Source organism: Budorcas taxicolor, chromosome 1, assembly GCF_023091745.1.
Source record: "Budorcas taxicolor isolate Tak-1 chromosome 1, Takin1.1, whole genome shotgun sequence".
In the NCBI taxonomy this organism is placed as follows: Eukaryota; Metazoa; Chordata; class Mammalia; order Artiodactyla; family Bovidae; genus Budorcas; species Budorcas taxicolor.
Window position 1 is genome coordinate 158,302,199 of NC_068910.1, and position 15,141 is coordinate 158,317,339.

Consider the following 15,141-nt stretch of genomic DNA (forward strand, 5'->3'; position numbering starts at 1 on the left):
CTGCGATTTAAGAACGATGCCCTAAAACTGACTAAAAAACCAGTATGGCCCAGTCAGTTTCTCAGCTGGAAATACCACTGAATATTTACTGAAAGCTTTAAAAATAAATTACTCTCTTTTACAACATGCATTACAGATCATCTGGGGTCAAAGCTGTGATTTTTCTCTTTTAACCATAAAAAAGTCATTGCAATGCAAACACAATCTCAACATCCTATTTTACAGTCTAAGACTCTACTATTAATAATATTCTCCATCTTAAATACTCATATCTCAAATATTTTTCTTGTGGACAAATGGATCTACATATAGGATTAAAACAATTTAATCATTCAATAAAAATTTACTTGCAACAATACTGAATCTCTATCTTATATAATCCATACTTTTTAAAAAAAAGTTTCAAGAATATCTAGTTGAAAAAACTAGGGAAGGGTTTCTTCATACTGTATAAATCAACTCACTTTTATGGCAAAATAGGTGGGTAAAAGGCAATATCGTGTTTTCTTTGTGGTGACTACAGCTACAATGAGAGAAAAGAGAGCGGGACACCTTTGGAGAGCTTGTTATTTATCAGAAAGTAAGTATCCAGCTTTCTGGCCACTTAAGAGCCGTGGCAATTTTCAAATACAATACAGAGAAGAAACACTGTTGTCTATGGAACTGCACAGTAAGAACTGTCAAGATATATCCACAAATAGTAGCATCTGACTGATCTAAGCTGAAAATCCTTTTCCTTTTATTCATATCTTTTAAAATCAGTAGTATGTGGTTGAGTAACAATAAAACAAAAAATAAAAAAGAAACTTCATTTTTACCTGCCAATTTCCTCCTGCTTTTTACTGATGACTCTCTTTTTAAGCAGAACATTTGTATATAGTGATAGTTAATTTCTTGTGGAAGTTTTCTTTGTTCTTGATAGAAAATGCATCATACCTTGCCTCTTCCCACTTTTTCATCCTTTATTTGGCTTTGATTTTTTCAGTAATCTTTCCATTTCAGAATGTTTGAGAAGTTTCCTCGATACTAACTCTGTTCTTTTGAACTTTCTGCTTAGCTCACAGTTGTTCTAAATAAGATATGCACGTGTAAACCTCACAAAAAAGCTGTAAAATCTTAAAGCTATATAACACATATTATATATCTTAAGTATATCACTTTAGAGAAATATATTTCTATTACTATATATTTATATAATGCCAGTTTAAATATACATATATATAATATTGTGAACATTCTTTATTACTGATTATCTTTATGCAAAACAATTCTCAGGGCCAAAAGATACATTTAATTTCAATTTGTCCCAACTATATATTGTAAACATTGAAACCAAGGCCCAGAGAGATGAAGGAATTACCGGAAGTGACACACATGGTTATTAGAAGAGTCTGCTCTATAAACACAGGTCTCTTGATTCCTAGTCTTATGCTTTTTTAATCATACCATTATCCATTTGGAAGACTAGCTACATTTTCTATACTGCAAACTGGGAGGGTAAGAAGAGAATAAAAAGGGTTAAATCAGATTCTAATCATGCTTGCTAAGAATTACATGGTAGTCTCTCTTATCCAAAAGCTTAGAAATTAATCAGTTTGCTTAATTATCATTATTTCATTAGGTTGTTTAAAAGTGAGGATGCATATATCATTAAAGTTGTCATATTTCATTGACTCTGACACACTATTTTTTTAACCTTTAACATCTCTAGAATCAGGACGCATTTTATAATTCAGTACAGCCAAGAAGCAGCAGAGGCCATTGACTTTGCATGCAAAAATTGGTTGCATTCCCTTGCCATGACCAGACTACCATCACTCCTGACATTTCAGGACAACTGAAAGAAGAAACATGAGAGCTGGTTATCGTCTGAAAATCTCCCATTGTCACATTCTAGCAAGATCAACATAACACCAGCATCAAACCTTTCAGAAGCTATCAGCTGCTTGGAATGAAATCCTGAAGACAATCATGAAGTACTCTTAAGAAAGGGTGCATCAGTAACACACACATGGACTACTGTCAGCAAAAACATGGGTATGGATATGACTCAGTCAAAAAAATTCTTCAAAAGAATGAGAAGCTGAAAAGAACAAAACTTTTTGAATTCTTAAACCAATGTGTGAATTAATACACTTTTCACACATACACAAAATTAATATATTAGGAAAATCTACATCCATTTAAGTCTAAATTGCTCTTTATTAAAGTATAATGTTCTAAGTGGTAGAAAAATACTGTATAACGATTTAATTGGGGTGTTTCTTCTTTCTAGAGCACACGTAAAATAATGATGTGTTCTGTAATCAGTCGTTTCTTTGTTTAAATGAAATATTTGTAAAGTATTAAATGTAACTAAACATTTTATCCCCTAAGAGAAGCTTCAAGAACTTGCAGTACCTTGGGGCCAATATTGTGAACCATAATTATGTCACAGTGGAGTATGGTGAAGTACAAGACACTGCCACGTCCAGTGGAAAGGTGGTCAGATAAATACCTGGAACACCCACTCCTCTCATGATCTTTACCTGATACAAACATGCCCACTAAAATGTGAACTACTGTATTTAAAGCTCAAAATTACTGTTTTCACTTTCAAATATGCCTTCTTAAAAAGTAGAAGCATCTGTTGCTGACCCCAAACACAGATGGAGCTGCTAATTATCATTTTAGGCTTAATTCAAAAATCAGTTTCCCTGGAGGCGAGGAGCCCAGGTCAGAGGTGGTCACTGTAGGGCAAACTGCTTCAGGCCTGGAGCCTGAAAATAGAGCACTGACATGCAAAGATGTGACTCTGAACACACATTCTAAAACGCTGGAGGTAGCAGAGAGGATTGTCAATGTCCATCACAAAATTTGCTTTGAAACGAAGAGAAATCAGATCCATTCTTTCTTAGTTCACAGCTCTTTTACCTTGCGGCTTTGGTGTTAAAGCTTCATTGACCCTTTATACTGGTCACAAAGCAAAATACTTTAGCAAAATGACTTCAGCTATCCACCCTCCATCTACCCTGCCTTAGTTTTCCACCTGTCCGCAAATTACTACGTGTATCTCTGTCAAAATGACTCAGACATCACCAGCATCTTCCTTCCCTGAAACCCTACTGCACATATTGATGGGAGTATAATTCAGAGTTTACTGCACACAATATTGTCTAGTTTCTGAACATATATTCATTCAGGAAAAAGACACTTATTGAGTGATGTATGATACCATTCACTCTTGTACATGTATATATACATGTATATATTACTTTCTCCTTCCAAAAGTAATTTGAAGCAGCTTATGATAAAAAGGAGTTCTGAAAGGAGATTCAACCAGTCCATCCTAAAGGAAATCAGTACTGAATGTTCATTGGAAGGACTGATGCGGAAGCTGAAACTCCAATTCTCTGGCCACCCGATGCAAACAACTGACTCTTGAAAACACCTTGATGCTGGGAAAAATTGAAGATGGGAGGAGAAGGGGACTACACAGGATGAGATGGTTGGATGGCATCACTGACACAATGGACATGAATTTGAGTAAACTCCTGGAGTTGGTGATGGACAGGGAGGCCTGGCGTGCTGCAGTCCATGGGGTCGCAAAGAGTTGGATACAACTGAGAGACTGAACTGAACTGAACTGATGATAAAAAGCCCAAATACAATCAAATCTTGATTGAATCAAAGTTTAAGTTCAAGAATGGATTCAAATAATGAAACAGGATAAAGGGAGACAATTCAGGACCCCTTTTTCAACTGAACACAAAACTGGCTCTGAGATTCCATGGAGTCAGACCAAAAAAATGAAAATAAGGCTTTCCTTGTTTAAAAAAAAAAAGACTTATCATGTTCAACAAGATACTGGCATGTGAGCTAAAAATTAGTTCCCTCTTCTAGACTCTCCAAGTGAACAGGTACCAAAAGCAGGGAGTGATTCAATTTGGGCATAACTGCTATCAAGTCCTTCTGCATGAGAATAACTGGCAAAAAGTTTCAGCTATTTCTCATAACATTTCTAATTTACAATTATAAGATCATATGAAAAACACATGACAAATGATAAGATCTTACATGCTTGTTACATGTAAGAAGATCTTACATGCTACTTACAGATCATGTCTAAGAAGAACATGCTCTGGTTTAACTATGGTTTCTGTTATGTGATATATAGGTATAAGTTGAAAATGTAGGGTTTGGGATTTATACATGGAATATAGTATTATTTGGTGTTTGTAATTCTTCTATGTAAGGCCCATTCCTACATTTTCTGATTCTTCAGAAAATATTTTAAAAAAAAATCTCTGGAACATTATGAAAGCAAATCATTCTATATCAGAAGCCTGCAGCCTGACATGTATACACTTTGTATCCACAGATCCAAAGACTGCTTAATTCTTGTGTGTGTGTGAGGACTTAATTCCAGTGTAGACATTCCATACCCCACTCCAGTACTCTTGCCTGGAAAATCCCATGGGCAGAGGAGCCTGGTAGGCTGCAGTCCATGGGGTCGCTAAGAGCTGAACACAACTGAGCAATTTCACTTTCACTTTTCACTTTCATGCATTGGAGAAAGAAATGGCAACCCACTCCAGTGTTCTTGCCTGGAGAATCCCAGGGACAGGGGAGCCTGGTGGGCTGCCGTCTATGAGGATGCACAGAGTCAGACACAACTGAAGCGACTTAGCAGAAGCAGCAGCAGACATTCCATATTATTAATATAAGAACTTCAAGGAGGTCAGGGTGTGTGATATTTATGGCACACCATATTAGGTGCCCTAGGTTACAACTATTGCTTCCTTCCTGTCAGTTAACAAGAGCTCTGGTTTTAAGTGTAACACTGCCATGTCCTTGGGAAAAGCAGACCTTTTCTCCAGGCCCTGGGAAAGGACCATGGTTGATCAAAACCAGTCATGCAATGTAGCTCTTTGGATGGGTCACAGTTTTAATCGGAGAAGGCAATGGCACCCCACTCCAGTACTCTTGCCTGGAAAATCCCATGGGCGGAGGAGCCTGGTAGGCTGCAGTCCATGGGATCGCGAAGAGTCAGACACGACTGAGCGACTTCACTTTGACTTTTCACTTTCATGCATTGGAGAAGGAAATGGCAACCCACTGGACATAAACAGAAGTCTGCTGATAGCTTCAGGGGAAAAAGAATCCTTTTTGATAAAAAGAGAGATTTCCCCGAGAAGACTTCCTCTCTTTTTACTTTGGGTAAGACTATATGAAGAGGTAATGTTTGGCTCTGTGGTAGCCATATTGTTTGTTTCGAAAATTGGGAGCCAAGAAAATTATAGCAAAACTGTCCCAGAGCACTGACAGTTCAAGGGCTGCCAGAGGTAGGCAACTGTGGACCAGTATACTCTAGAATTCCAGTATGCTTGCCTGGAAAACCCCATGGATGGAGGAGCCTGGTAGGCTACAATCCATGGGGTCGCTAAGAGTCTGACACGACTGAGCGACTTCACTTTCACTTTTCACTTTCGTGCACTGGAGAAGGAAATGGCAACCCACTACAGTCTTCTTGCCTGGAGAGTCCCAGGGATAGAGGAGCCTGGTGGGCTGCCATCCTATGGGGTCGCACAGAGTTGGTCACAACTGAAGCGACTTAGCAGCAGCAGCAGCATACTTTGGAATTCTTGTTCTGAGAGATGTCTTTACTGTTTAGACTTTTAATTGGGTATTTTGGTGCCTACATGCAAAAGTTTCATAATAAACATCATATTTTATATTGCTATATTGTACACAGAACTAAGCAAAACCTGGCATTCAAAAAATTCATGGAAAAAAATTGTAATCAGATAAGATCATGGGTCATGACAGCAATACTGATACATCTTTGTAAGGTGTAATTCTTCCCTATAAGTGTAACCAATGAAAGTAAAAGTTGCTCAGTCGTGTCCGACTCTTTGCAACTCTATGGACTGTATAGTCCATGGAATTCTCCAGGCCAGAATACTGGAGTGGATTGCCATTCCCTTCTCCAGGGAATCTTCTCAACCCAGGGATCGAATCCAGGTCTCCCACATTACAGGTGAATTCTTTACCAACTGAGGCACCAAGGAAGCCCAAGAATACTGGAGTGGGTAGCCTATCCCTTCTCCAGGGGATCTTCCCACCCTAGGAATTGAACTGAGGTCTCCTCTTTGCAGGTGGAGTCTTTACCAGCTGAGCTACCAGGGAAGCCATACTTATTGTATCCAATAAAACTTAAAAAAAAAAAAAAAAGCCTACACTGAGATAAATAACTAAGCAACCTAATTTAAAGTTACCATAGTCCATGTTAACACACCTGTGTACAAGAAAACGTTATTAACCAAATGGCATCACTGGGATGTGCTTGCTTTATACAAGCCTTAGGAAGGAGTATTAAAACAAAAGATCTGTATTTTCTTTCCTTGACAACATAATTGATGACTATCTAATTTATAATTATGAATATCAAACTTTACTGCTCTATTCAACAGATTGAAGGAGACAAGGTGCTCTCTGACACACCCCTGAAAAAACAAAGTTAGGAAGGGTAAGATGCCTCCATTCTGCTCATTATTTTTCCAATTAAACTATCATCCAGAGGAAAAATAAAACCACAGTTTTATCATAGTTATTTTATGAATATTTAGCATGTGGAAAAATTACATCTATCCTCTTCTATGACTATTTACTTTTTTCTTTACTTTTTCTCCTTTCTAAATTCTGAAGTATTTAGGTGAACTTTTATATATTCATTATTCTTTCACAGTGGCAAAAACTCTTAAGTTTCCAGTCCCAGATCTGTTTCCCCTTCTTTTTTCATAGATTCTGAAATCCAAGGTAGTGGTATGCCAAAGGAAAGACACATTTCCCAACCTGTCAGGTACCTGGAAGTAGCCATTTGACACAGTTCTGGTAGGTATAGAAGTCTACGGGGAGAATGTCCACATGACAAGAAAGACAAAATGCTCAAGGAGAAGGCCTGTTTGGTCCTTCCTCTCCCACTTTTTCTTTTTTTAATCTCATCAAGAGCCCTCTCCCATTTATTAACCAAAAATCAAACAGATCCTTACCAACACTGCAGTGCAAAGAAAAAGGGGAAGTAGGAAATGAGGGATTTCCTTCCTCCAGACTCTAATCATTCTCAAGTTCTCAACTCAGGATGATTTTACCTCTGAGGGACATTTGGCAACTTGTGGAGAAAGTCCTGGTTGTCATAATTGGGTGGGTGAGTGGGTGGGGTGTGCTACCACATCTAATGAGTAGAGGCCAAGGACACTACTAAACATCCTACTAATACAATGTACCAGACACCTCACACACACAACAAAAACTTATGAGCCCCAAATGACAACAGCGCCAAAGCTGAGAAATCCTGAGCTAGAAAACCCTGTTGGCTTCCCCCACCCCCTCCTTCCTTGGGTCTAAAGCAGACATGATGCCTGAGGTACAGCGGTGATCTTAGGACCACAGGAAACCACCAACACGAAAGATGAAGCCTGACTCTTGTTCAAATGCGTGAGCAAATCTCTTCTCCTGACTTTTATTATTAGGAGAGATAAATAAATCTTTACTTGATCCATTATTAGCCAGATTTTCTGTTGCCTCATAGCCATATGTATTTATAAGCAATACACTTATCATTCACTTATGGTCTACTTTACATTCGAACATGGAGCTAAGCATTCTGAATGAAATGATAAATTAGGTATATTTTTTAACCTCTGGGAACTTACTCTCCAGTGAGGGAGCCAACCATCAGCAAGTGTGAAAGGTGCGCCACTTCTAGTACAGATAACATGTTGTGGGAGCTCAGAGTAAGGACAGCAGGGTGACAGAGAAAAGAGCACTCTAAAGAAACAAATGTTTTCCCATCCTACAGTTAGGATGTATCTGGCAGGGGGGCATAGAGGAGAGTAGAAAGTAATCCATAACGGAAGATTAGTATATGGAAAGCACAGAAGCCTAAAATGTCAAGTAGTATTGGGGAAAATGGTTAAGGAGGAGTAACGTGAATGGAATGAAGAGCAAATTGGGAAGGAATTCCAGGTGGAAGGTATTTTAATCTAAAAAAGGAGACTGGGGAGTAAATTGTGAAAAGACCTGAGTGCCCCCAGAATTACGGATATTAGCATCCAAAATATAAAGAGCCACTGGCCATGGCTGATAAAAGATCTGTAAGACCATACCTGTTTTAGAAAAATAGGTAACTTAGGTGAACTGGTCTCGGATGATTTCATTTACAAATAATTAAATACAATTGAGGAATCATAACTTTCTATTTACATTCTAATAGATTCCAAACTTCAAAATACTTAAATGTGGCAAAAGTGTGTAGTTGAACTGTTGCAGTTTTTGGTGTTACTGCTAATTCCAATTGTGTTTTGCTTACAAAAACTACAAATTAATATTTGTTAGATAATTCATAAAATAATTCCTTTGTATAAAAATTTAAAAAAAGAATTCTAGAAATAAATGATTATTATGCTTTGCTTTAAAGAATGTTAGAAGGGTTTGTTTCAGCACATGGAAACCCAGAGTAGTATTTATCAATTATACCCACTAATCAATACTGTCCCTCAGAAAGTTGCCAATAACATTGGGGCATATGTTTACATATCTGTATTCTCTAGCTATAGCTAATTCACTATCCTATAAAAATTGTAACTAATTAGAGAAATGTGAAGGATGATACAGACCCTGTCACTGGATAACCATGTGGAAATAATAAAAATAGAATAAAATATAAGAATTTCAGGGTTGGAAGAGACCTCAGATTCAGGGAAGTCAGCCAACCATGAAGAGAGTCATCAAACATTCAGATACTCTACCTGTAGCAAATGGAGTTCTCAGCCTACCTTCTGTGAATGTATATTCCATCTTCAATTTCAAAACAATTCAGACATTTGTAATTGAAAATATGTTATACCTAAACATAAAGGAAATTTTCGCAAAATGAAGCCCCACTAAGGGAATAAAAGACTGAGAGAAAGTACTTTAGAGTGGAAGGAGGGAGACTATGGAAAGGAGAGTTGCTTCAGAGGGCTTTTCTAAAACCTACACTTCAGGAAGTCTACTACAGTAGGCTGAAAGACTGACTCCCTCAATTTCTGCTTATGTTAAGAGGATTGGAACGACTAGGCTTACAGATAACAGTTACTTCTTTTCATCAAACCATGTAATCGGAAGGCCTGAGTAATGATTAACTTCCAGTTGCTCTGTGAATCACTCAATCACTTTGCAGAGCAGGTATACTTATATTCATTCTCGGCCAAGGGCACGGTAAACCTAATGTTTTGCACTTAACATTTAATATTTTAAGTACGTGCATGGCCCTTGCTTCTGAGCTCATTTCTGAAAGCTGGTGTTCTGTTAGGCTCATTGAAATGCTGAGGCATGTTATACCTTTTACACATGTACCTCCACCTTCCCCAAGTGATATTTTTATATCTACGATCCTATTTATAATTATGATTGGAATCCTCATGGTCGGCACGATCATTTATTTAAGCAAAAATAGTCTACTGTAGCTTCAGTATAAAAAGAAGGAAAAAGTATATGAAATATCTATAAAATGGCAGAGTATCAGACCCGGGGTTAGTTATCCGAATTCATGTTTCCTAAATTCTACATGTATCACTATGGTCCTGGAAATGAAAAAAGATATAGTATAAAACCTTTGTGGAAAGCAACTACTCATGACTCAGAATGATCACAAATGAATCAAATATTAGACACAAAATTTTCCTCATCTCTATAACACTCTAACAACCTCTTCTGGAATAAATCATTCCCACTAGAAAATCTCAACCTAAATAATTTTAAATTCACTGCAGGTGGCTTTTCATTTCTACTCACAAAGCATTGGGCAGGCCGGTCAGGAGCCGAAGGAGAAGGCTGGAAATGTTTCTACACCCTCTCTGTTCTGCCCGGGGACTCGACTGCCCCACAATACATAATCTATTAGCTGCACATCGCGGGGGATCTACGGAGTGACATCTTGACTGGAACCACGCAGATCTGAAAACCACTTGGCAGGAAATGTGGGGAAGAGCAACTTTCCTAGCCCTGTCAAACTACGAGGCTGCACCGGCCCCAGAACGAGCCGGAGGGCCCGGGAGGGAGAGCCCGAGGCTGGAGACAGCTCCTCCGCGCTCCGCCCCGGCCTCAAGCGAGGGTTTTCTCGAGGAGGAGGCATTGTTCCTCCATCTGCTCAGCCTCCGCGTTTCGCCAGGAAACCCTCCCCGCTCTCTGGTAATCTTTTCCCTAACGCTTCGGTACCTCTCTGCCGATTTCTCGGCTCCCGGTCTCTGGTCCCTGGACACCGCTCTAGGCTGAAAGGCTGCAGCGACTGGGGCGCCGCTCTAAGGCGTCGGAGGCGACTGCACTCGTCCGCCGGAGCTCGGGCGACGTGCGCGCCTCGCTCTCGCTTCCTGCCTTGTCTCGGGGCTCTCCGGCTCGGACGGGCTCCCCCGGCCTCTTAGCCCGACTCCCGCTCGCCTTCCCCGCGGTCTGTACTCACAACCGCGCCTCGCGCTCCGCGTCGCCGCCGAGTCGTCGGCGCGCCGACACGACGCCCCCCAGCCCGCAGACCCGGACTCGGGCTTGGAAGGGTCAGGGCGCCGCGGGAGGTGGGGAGGAGGGGCGCGGCGAGCCGGGGCAGGTGGGGAGCGCGGGGGGCGGCGCGGGGCGGGGGAAGAGGGAGCCCAGGAAATGAGGGGATGCATTTGCTTTGAGAACGCCAGTAAGGAGAGGACGGAGGGGGCAGGAGCGGAGAAGAGCCGAGAACACCCACCAGGAGGTGTGGGCAAAAGGGGCAATTTACAAAGTGCCGGGGCGCGAGCTGTGAACGGAGGAGGAAGGAGGCTGGAAGGAGCAAAGGGAAAATAAGGGCAAGTTCCCACCTCTCCCCAGAAGGTCGAGTCTGAAAACGCTTCCCCTGAACAGAGGTAAACAGGGACTGATCGTGTTGTGAAGGATGGATTTAAAAAGGAATTAAGTGTCGTGTAGTTTTGCCTATGCTAGACTCCGCTCCATCTCGCTCAACTCTGGTAAATGACCCTCCAAGTAAATGAACTGACAGAAAGAAACGGAAGCTGCCTCCGCGGCGGAGTCGTCTAAAGGTACTGGCTGTTCGTTACAGGAAAATAACAATTTGGGAGGTTCCACGACCCCCCAGTGCTAAAGAAACCACCCAGTTCGTTCAAGTTCATCATTTTTTATTGCTTTTATTTTCGTCAGAGGATAGAGGTGAGGGCTTGGCACCAAGAAACGTTTAAAACAGCTATCTAGGTAGCATTCTTTTCCAAAACGATGAAATGACTTCCTAAAACAGCTAAAAGGGGATTGGGAAACTCAGTTACTCGGCAGGGAGAAGGGAGGGAGGAGGAGGTGGGGAAAGAGAGGGGGGGGGGGGGGCAGGGAGAGAGAAGCATTTAAACTCTAACAGACGTTCACACCTCCAGCAACCCTCTTCTCCCGCCCCCGCCCCAACCCGACGGAATAGAAAAAGGGTTAAGCGTACGGAGAGAGCAGGGCAGGGTGGGTGGTGGTGGGGTAGAAGAGGGAGAGGCGAGGAGTAGGAAGTTCTCGGCAATCCCCGAGATTAAGAAAAACGCCGGAGGTCGGTGGACGCAGGAAGCTCCCTTACCTTTCTCTCTAAGCCCCGTTTGCACCTGATCTGCAACCATAAATACTTCGTGATGCTTAGTGTGCAGCCAAACGATGGCCGAATGTTAAACAATTCTTCACTCTCCCTCCCCTTTTGAAAAAACAGGCTCAAAAGAATGTTAATACTGTTCTCGTTATCCATCCGCTCCAAAACATTCCGCTTTGTCGCTAAGAGAGACGAAAACCCAGCGCTTGGGCACGCGTTTATGTATTTATATATTATGCGGTCGGTATATAAACATATATACGTTTTCTGCGTATAAATCCAAAAAGAAAAGCACCACAGATGCCTCTGAAAGCGGGAGGGGACGGGAAAGAAAAAACTTGGCAAGCCAAATGTATCCAAAGATTTCGTACCAGGAGCCACCTGCTTCAATATGCAGAATTCCCGAGAAGATTTAGAGGGAGAAGGAAAAAAACATTAAAAATAAAATACCCAAAGCACACACTTGAAACTGGAAGACGACTAAGACGCGTGGAAATGGAGAGGATGAGAAGATCTCCCGAGGGTACAGATCCGTCAGCTAAGTGAGCAGTCGCCTCCGAAAATCACAGTCGAGGAGGTGGCTGCAGACGCGTCCCCTGCTCCGGTCCCCGCCGCCGCCGCCGCTGCTACCTGTAGACACGCGCACACACACACACACCCGCGCGCACCCACGCGGGCACACACACAGCACAACCTCCTCTCCCTCTCTCCCCCTCTCTGTGGCGTTGCTGGGTGCAGGAGTCTGAATCAAGCTAGACCCATCCTCCCGACCCCGTCCCGCCCCCGCAGAGCCACGATTCCCTCCCCCGCCACTCTCTCTGCGCCCCGTTTATTGCACAGCAGTCCCTTCCCTGCAAGCCCCCTCCCCCGGGCCGGAGCCACAATCGCCGTAGGGCTGGGCTTCGGGGGCATGGGTCCAGCGGTGGCAGACTTAATGCGGGTCGTGGTCCTTCCCTTTTACAAGTTCCGCCCTCCTCCCTCCCTCCTCTAGCAGCGACCGAGCATCCTCTGCCCTCAGCACCCGCAGCGCCCGCGGCGGCAGGAGGGGTTAAGGGCCCCCGGCGTCACGTGTGACGTTCACCAAACCCCTCGCCAGAGCGTGCGAGTGAACCGCGCGGCAGGCAAGCTGCGAGGCCTCAGATGCGATGACTTTCTCTGTTCTAGGCGTCATTATGCTTCCCTTCCAGGCGTTTTCGTCTTGGTGACTGCGAGTGAGGAGTTGGAGGCAACAGCCTTTTACTATGCTTCAGTTTTTTTTTTTTTTTCCCTTCCCCCTTGGTAGATCCCTTGCCACAGAACTCGCCCCTGATTTCTGTTTCCACCAGCCAAAGGCAGAGTAAGCTCCGAATTAAAAGTCTTGGTTGTAGTCTCCTCTGTGGGAGTAGTGTAAATGCAAAGCCACTGCCTCTGGCCTCTTCCTGCTGGTTGCACCCACGTCTTCTGCCCCTGGATTGGTGATTTTTAAGAATTCATCATAGCTAATCAGTGTTGGCTTTTGTGACGGGTGTGACTCACTATACCACATTGTTTACACCTACACACCTCCTAGCAGCTTCTCTGTGTGAATTTTAAATGCAAGTGAGTTAGGGGACAGGGGCCTGCCAAGGGAACCATTGAAATAACTGACTGCAACTTGTAATAATATTAATAAGAGTAAAATTCACAAGCAGGAAATCCCTAGGAGAGATCTGTGACACATAGTCTTGAAAAGTGTTTTTGCTTAAGTGCTTGCTTCATATTTCTCATTTGCATGTATGCTTTAATCTGTAAAATTGAGGTCAAAGAAAAGAACTTTAACCAACACGTAGAATGCAGTTGCTCTAATGTATTACTCATTAATTAATAATGATAAATAACCAGAATATATGATCTGATTTTCAAAAATAATCTTTAAATATGACATATTAGTCATAAAAAGGAACAAAATTGGGTTATTTGCAGACATGTGGATGGACCTAGGGCTTCCCAGGTGGCATTAGTGGTGAGGAACCTGCCTGCCTATTCAAGAGACATAAGGGACTCAGGTTCAGTCCCTGGGTTGGGAGGATCTCCTGGAGGAGGGCTTGGCAACCTACCCCAGTATTCTTGCCTTTATAATCCCATGAACAGAGGAGCCTGGGGATGGTTGATAGAGTGGCAAAGAATCCAGCACAACTGAAGCAACTAAGGACGCAGCATACATGCAGATGGACCTAGAGACTGTCCTACAGAGTGAAGTAAGAAAGAGAAAAACCAATATCATATATTAATGTATATATGTGGAATCTAGAAAAAATGGTATAGATGATCTTATGTGCAAGGCAGAAATAGAGACACATGTAAAGAATAAACATATGAATACTAAGGGGGAAGAGGGGAGGAGGGGTAGGAAGGATTGAGAAATTGGAATTGATACATATAACTACAGATACTGTGTATAAAATAGGTAACTAATGAGAATCTACTGTATAGTATAGGGAACTCAATGCTCTGTGGTGACCTAAATGGGAAGGAAGTTCAAAAAAGAGGGATATATGTATATGTGGGGGTATAGCTCAGGGGTAGAGCATTTGACTGCAGATCAAGAGGTCCCCGGTTCATATCTGGGTGCCCCCTTCCTTCTTTGGAGAAGGATATGGCAATCCACTCCAGTATTCTTGCCTGGAGAATCCCATGGATGGAGAAGCCTAGTTGGTTACAGTCCATGGGGTCGCAAAGAGTCGGACACGACTGAGCGACTTCACCTTCACCATGTATATGTATAGTTGATTCACTTTGCTGTACAGCATAAACTAACACAACATTATAAAGCAACTATATTCTTGCCTGGAAAATCCCCATGGACAGAGGAGCCTGGTGGGCTACAGTCCATGGGGTTGCAAAGAGTTGGACACAACTGAGCAACTAAACACACACACACACACACACACCAATGAAAATAGAAAGTCTTAAATATGACATTTTCAGTTCAGTTCAGTTCAGTCGCTCAGTCGTGTCCGACTCTTTGCGACTCCATGAATTGCAGCACGCCAGGCCAGGCCTCCCTGTCCATCACCAACTTCCGGAGTTCACTCAGACTCACGTCCATCGAGTCAGTGATGCCACCCAGCCATCTCATCCTCTGTCATCCCCTTCTCCTTCCGCAATCCCTCCCAGCATCAGAGTCTTTTCCAATGAGTCAACTCTTCGCATGAGGTGGCCAAAGTACTGGAGTTTCAGCTTTAGGTATGACATATTACTCCTGCTTAAAAGGAATTTAATACCGCATTTTTCCTGACATAGTTTTAGAATTCAATGTATCTTGTCAACTTTTCCTCCTCCCCTCCTCCCCCTGCCGTTTTCTTTTGAAGTAACGTTTAGGTGATGTGTTGACAAATAGTAGATTTTGATATTGCTCCCAGGAAAGTGAAATTTCATTCAAGTAAAACATATATCTGATTCTTGGTGACAGATCTACCCTGCCCAGTTTATCTAAATCCTGTGAAAGATCTCTGGAATCTGGAGAGTTCTCTAGAATTTTCTTAAAAAGATGAGAAATAAGTATCTAT

At 42.2% G+C, this 15,141-nt stretch overlaps 1 non-coding gene across 1 annotated transcript; it reads left to right on the top strand.

Annotated features, from left to right (window-relative positions):
• Nucleotides 1–14,137: 14,137 nt before the first annotated feature.
• TRNAC-GCA (transfer RNA cysteine (anticodon GCA)) lies at nucleotides 14,138–14,209 on the top strand. Its single transcript has one exon. It is a non-coding gene; the product is annotated as a tRNA-Cys (tRNA).
• The last annotated feature ends 932 nt before the right edge of the window (nucleotides 14,210–15,141 follow it).